The sequence below is a fragment of the Vombatus ursinus genome, unplaced genomic scaffold (genome assembly GCF_900497805.2).
Source record: "Vombatus ursinus unplaced genomic scaffold, bare-nosed wombat genome assembly UNPS02014863.1, whole genome shotgun sequence".
Taxonomy (NCBI): domain Eukaryota; kingdom Metazoa; phylum Chordata; class Mammalia; order Diprotodontia; family Vombatidae; genus Vombatus; species Vombatus ursinus.
In genome coordinates, this window is record NW_020954641.1 from 8,050,933 (window position 1) to 8,056,785 (window position 5,853).

A 5,853-nucleotide genomic window follows, 5' to 3' on the forward strand; every position below is an offset into this window, starting at 1 on the left:
CCCCCCCCCCCCCCCCCCATGGAAGGGATAACTATATGTTTTGTAAACCTTAAAGCACTATAAGTGTTACCTACAATCAGAAACAGAATGAACACAGATAAGGAAATATAAAATATCTAGGAGTGGGAGAGAGGATACTAGAAACTGGCATGGGGAGAATAGGCTTCCTGTAAGAGGTGGCAAAGTTATGGCCAAAATTTATAAAATCATGAAGGGTATGGACAGGAGTGAGCTGGTAAATATTACAGCTCCCCAGGAAAACTGAACCACAGCACACTTTTAGTTTAATCTGTATTATCAACATTTTCTCCACCATTTTTCAGTTCTTCAATAAAATGGGAACTGATTTGTAGTATTGGTAGATTTCCAACTGAATTTAAAAACTGGCTGTCCTGGATGAATAAACATGGGTTGTTTGCCACCCTCCCCTCCTACCCCACCAAATCTCAAACAATTCAATTCTAGTTTGGGTTAAGTTGGGTTTGAAAGACGGATTTCTCTTTCTTAGTCATGAAAGATTTGTGGGGCACTGTTGCATTGGTAACATCCATTTTATTATTACTATTTGGGGAATTACAGTTCTTTAAAAGTAATGTGGTTTTTTTTGGTTGTTACTTATTTATTTTTTAAACTATTTTAGGGAGGCAGAATCTAAAAGTTTCCTACTTTTTGTATCTCAATTGTTCTTTCATAAGAGGTTTGGCCTGTCTTGTAGCTGAGCACTGAGGATGTCAGAAAATCTGAGGATGTCAGAAAATCCGAGGATACTAACTGAAACTGCTGTGGAAATTAAGGGGATCAGGGGTGCAATATGTAGTTCAATACTGAAGGCCTTAGGGTTTTAGTTTTTGTCAGAACTGCTGTCTCTCATGCTCTTCTATTTCTCCCACAGTTTACATAGCATTCACAAACTGTCTCATGAAAGACGTGGTGAGAAAGATGGAGTGTTGGTATATTAAAGACCTGGATTATTTCTTTTTGCAGTAATCTAGTAATAAACTGTCAGTTGAGGTTCTTTATTGTTTTAGTAATAAAGTACCTAGTCATAGGTGACACTGGTTTCAGTTTTAAAAAAAATCAACATTGAGACAGCAGCCTGTCTTATGGGAGAGGGTTTGAGACCTGGGTTCTTATCCCACCTCTGACATTTAACTGTGTTACCTTGGGCAAGTCGTTTAACTTCTCTGAGTCTGTGGTCTTTGAGACTTACCTACTGAGTTATTTATAGAAGGCTGTCTCTGGTAGGAGGGAGTTCCCACATCTACACTTGAAACTTCTCTTCTGTTTAAACTGGGACTGAATTCTAATGGTTCTCATTGGCTCTTTGGTTTGGTTGTCATATTTTTCTTGTTAGGTTACAAAATTGGTGTTTCTAGAGATTCTTGGCAATCGTGAGTTTTTGATACTTTATACAAATACTGCAAACAGAAAGATGCCTTGTAAGGTACTGGAGAGGTTTAGGTCCCTGTGTTTCTGAGATGTGTTAGAAATTGGCTTCTAAGCTGACAAACTCTTTCCTAGTTAAGTTGGTGGAGAAGCGATAAGAAGAAAAGGAATAATGACAATATATTAGAGCTGACAACAGCCTAAGTCTTATCAGAGAATTTGTACTTATTTAGAAATTGGTGGAACTGATTGATCATGATTGAATAGTTAAGGATGTTCTATTGTGTGCTACAGAGATTTTCTTCTGTCAATCTTTGCTATAAGGAATCTTACTCTTAAGAGTTCATACTGAGCTGGTTGGCTTAGGGCAAGGTCTTGGCCTGTAACTGTTTTCTGGGACTCAGATCCACCACTCCATTGACCCTTTTGTTACATAGTGGTCACCATTTGCCACTGGTGCCATGGTAGGTGTATGGATTGCTTTCTGTCTTTCCAACAGTTACCGAAGTGCATGTTTGGGATTTTGTTGAAGAAAGCTGGATACAGTAAAGCTGAAGGAATCTTGGAAGATGATTGACTGCTGTCTTTTCTCAGACTAGTCTGAAAGGGAATACCCCCCACCCATTCATTCTGGATTGGTGGATCTGAAGTACAAACTATTTTCCAGGTAAGCAATTACCTTGTATTGTTTTGTTTTGTGGAACTCATTTCTTTAGGGAAAAAAAAAGCATTATTCCTTTTAAAAATATTATTTTCCCCCACTTCCATAAGGAAATGGAATAGATTGTTAGATATTAGTGTCTTGTGTCTCTGGCCTGGTGTTAGTCAATGTATCTGAGGCAGCAGCGTTTCTAGCAGAAACTTCATTGAGTGTCATGAATGAGATTAAGGCTGTTCTGAAACACATCCTAGGCCCAAATGGAATGACACCTCATTTGTTGACTTAAGAATGGAACCCATACAATAACCAAAGCATATATATAGGACCACTTGGCAATGTAGTGGTTACATTGAGAGCTGGCTTCAGAAGGATGGGAGTGAAAACTCTGTTGTGATGTCATCTTGTAAGATTCATGGAGTCAATGGTCATAAAACAATTTATGTTGCTCTCATATCATGCTGTGATCTTCATTTCTTTGGGTATTTGGAACTTCTCCACAAAGGTGCTTAGAGATGCCATTTCAGGTTTTGTGATCCAGCGTACAGATTTTCAGGTTCCCCTTCTCACCTGTGATAGAAAAAGAACCAGCGGGCTGTAGGTCATTTGTTGGCTTAACATTTCTTATCGCATGTATCCCATCAGATGAGCTGTGAGGAAGAATGGAAAGCTATCTGAAAGAGTTGAGTTGATGTACTACTGAATCTCAAGTTGGAAGGGACATCAGGCCATCTCTCTAGCCCCATTGGTACATGAACAAGAATCCTCCATACAATGTACTGGACAAGTGATCATCCAGCCTTTTACTTGAGTACCTCCAACAAGGGGGAACATCCTAACTTCCAAAGTGGGGAATAGGAGAGAAGGGAAGGGAATAAGAATTTACCTAGCACCTACTCTGTACCAAGCACTTTGCTAAGAACTTTGCAGACTTGTCTCATTTCATCCTTACAACAATTCTGTAAAGGAGGTGTTAACTAACCCCCATTTCACAATTGAGAAAACTGAGGGAGGCAAAAGGGGTTAAGTGACTTGCCCAGGTCACATAACTAGCAGGTGTCTGAGGCCTGATTTGAACTCAGGCCTTCCTAATTCCAGGCCCAGTGCTCTAATGGGTTGTGTCACCTAGCTGCCAGAGACAAGCCATCCCACTTTGGAATAGTGCGTGCATATTGTTAGGAAATTTATCCTATCAAGCTGTCAGTCAATAAATATTTATTAAGCAACTACTATGTGCCAGGCACTGTACTGAGGGCTGGGAATAGAAAGAAAGTTAAAATAGAGTTTCTATACTCAAGGAGTTCACAGTCCAATGGGGCAGATTGCATACAAACAATTATGTACAAATAGGCTATACACAAGAAAAACAGGAAATATTTAAAAGAGGGAAGATCCTAGCATTAAGAGGGATGAGGAAAGGCTTCCTGTAGAAGGTAGAATTTTAGTGTGGTCTGGAAGGAAACAATGGAAACCAGGAGGCAGAAATGAGGAGGAAGTGCATTTCAGGCATGGGGGCAGCCATTGAAAATGCCCAATCAGTGGATGAATGTCTTGTTTGAAGAACAACAAGGAGGCCAGTGTTACTAGATCAGGAGTATATGGGGGTGGGAGTGAAGGTGTAAGGAGACTGGAGAGATATGAAGGGCATTGAATGCCAGACAGGCATTTGTATTTGAGCCTGCAGGTCATTGGGAATATTTTGAGCAGGGGATTCAGACTCACTCATGAGGAAGGTCATCTTGACAACTGGTTGGAAGATGGATTAGAGTGGGAGAGGTTTGTGGCAAAGGGACCAACCAGCAGGCTGTAACAATAGTCCAGGTTTGAGATGATGAGGGCCTGTGCCAAGGTGGTGGCAGTGGCAGAGGTAAGAAAAGGGCATATGTGAGAAATATCACAAAGGTACAGACTATGGGCCTTAGTAACAGAGTGGATCTGGGGAATGAGAGGGAGGAGTTGACAGTGACGCTGTTTTGCCATACTGGGTGACTTTGAGGATGGAGGTGCCCTCAACAGGAACAGGGAAGTTTAAAAAGGGGACGGATTTTGGGGAAAAGATAAGAAGCTCAGTTTTGGATGTTTTGGAGTTTAAGCTCCACCTATTGTTCATGGTACTGCCCTTTGGGACCAAGTAGAACAAATCTAATCCCTATTCCCAGTGTCAGCCCTTCAAATACTTGGAGATGTCTTTTATGTACCAGTTTAGGTCAGACCTTTCCTCTAGTCTAAACCAAACTGAATTCCTTCACCTGATTTTCATGCCATGATCTTAAGTCCTTATGTCATCCTGGTCTTCTGGGCACTTTTTTATCTTCCTAAAATGTAGTGGCTAGAATTGAATGTAGTCTTCCCGTTGTGGTCTGCCCCAGAGTAGAGTACAAACTAAGAAAATAAAGGTTGCTAAGGAAGTATAAGGGAAGAAATCTTTTTAAATATTAAAGCAAGTGCTGAACAGGGAAGTACTTCAGGGTCAGGTGAATTCAAAGCCAGCCTCATGCTTCTCTGAGTTCTTTCTTTCTCTTTTTTAATGTTATCTTGGTAACTTAAGTAACTATGTACACTTAGTTGACTATTTAAAACATGTCCATGTAGCTGATTTTAATGGCTGTTCTACTGTGAAGTAGTGGCCACTTCCCACTCCCTTTCCTCCCTGCCCTTGGGAGAACAGGCAATTTCTTTGTAACATTAAGCAATTCTCCCAGAATTCCCTTCTTCCCTTCCCCCAACCAAGGATTCATTTTGGTTGCAAACTCTCAGAATTCATGATGCTTGCCTCAATATAATTAAAATTCCTTTAATCTTGAAAGTATTTCTCTTGGATCATTATTTTCCACACTGGCATCCAAATTGGGCGGTGCCAGGCTTGAGAACTTATGGAACTGAAGAATGGAACTAAACATTATATGCATGTAAAGGGAAATTGTAAAAAAAAAAAAAAAAGTTAAAGAGAATTTGAATTTATTTTTTTAATTTGAATTTATTAGACCAGCCCCATGGACATTGCCCTTCTTTCTGGCTTTTGTGACCAGCCTTCCCCTCAACTTCAAAATTTTGCCCCCATAATCACTCTTTATTCTCTAGTGGCCCTGATCTTTCATTAGTTAGAGAATAGCTCAGGTCGGATCCTGATTGTCTACTGGAAAAAATTAAGAAAAGCAATGAATAGTTTTCTCTTTCTTTACTACTACATAGGTATTAGGCAGATCCCAACTCGGCCCAGAACCAGATCGCTTCTATGATAGTAAAACCAAAGGTAATAGAAATTGTGTTTCTCCCTTTTTGATGTCATTATGAAAGCACATATATAAACCAGATAGTTTTTAACCCATCTGCAGAAAATTAGTAGATTATTCTTGTGCTAAATGAAAGTTTAGCACATGAGAAAGTATGTTTTGAATACCACCCCCCCCCCCCCCCAAGCACTTTGGGAAGGGCACCGTTAAGACACACTCTTTGTTACTATAGATTCAACTCAACCATTTTGAGATGCGGGATCAAATCATAGGCTCATACACAGACCAGGAGCTGACAGGGACATCTGAGGTCATTTAATCCAGGTCCCTTACTGTACAAAAGAGGAAACTAAGGCCCTTAGAAGTAAGGTCACACAGTAAGTTTTAGATATGGCATTTGAACCCAGGTCCTATGATTCCTTTTTATTCTCCTTTTATTTAAAGGATCCCCCATTGAGTATAGTAACCTTTACTTAAGTAAATAAAAATGTCAACATAAACATAAACCTAACAATTTGCTGTTTATTAGGTCAGTAACTATAAATGTGCTGCAGAACAGGGGTCCTCAAGTTCTTG

General features: G+C 39.9%; 1 protein-coding gene across 3 annotated transcripts in view; it reads left to right on the forward strand.

Annotated features, from left to right (window-relative positions):
- Positions 1-5,853, forward strand: part of FBXW11 (F-box and WD repeat domain containing 11) — an 89,104-nt gene that overhangs the window by 10,584 nt on the left and 72,667 nt on the right. The window contains exon 2 of one of the 3 annotated variants that reach the window (XM_027841833.1): positions 1,886-2,053. The exons of the other annotated variants lie outside the window; for them this stretch is intronic. The gene's annotated coding sequence lies outside the window, so the exon portion shown is untranslated. The remainder of the gene's footprint in view (positions 1-1,885; positions 2,054-5,853) is intronic. 3 annotated transcript variants of the gene reach the window in all.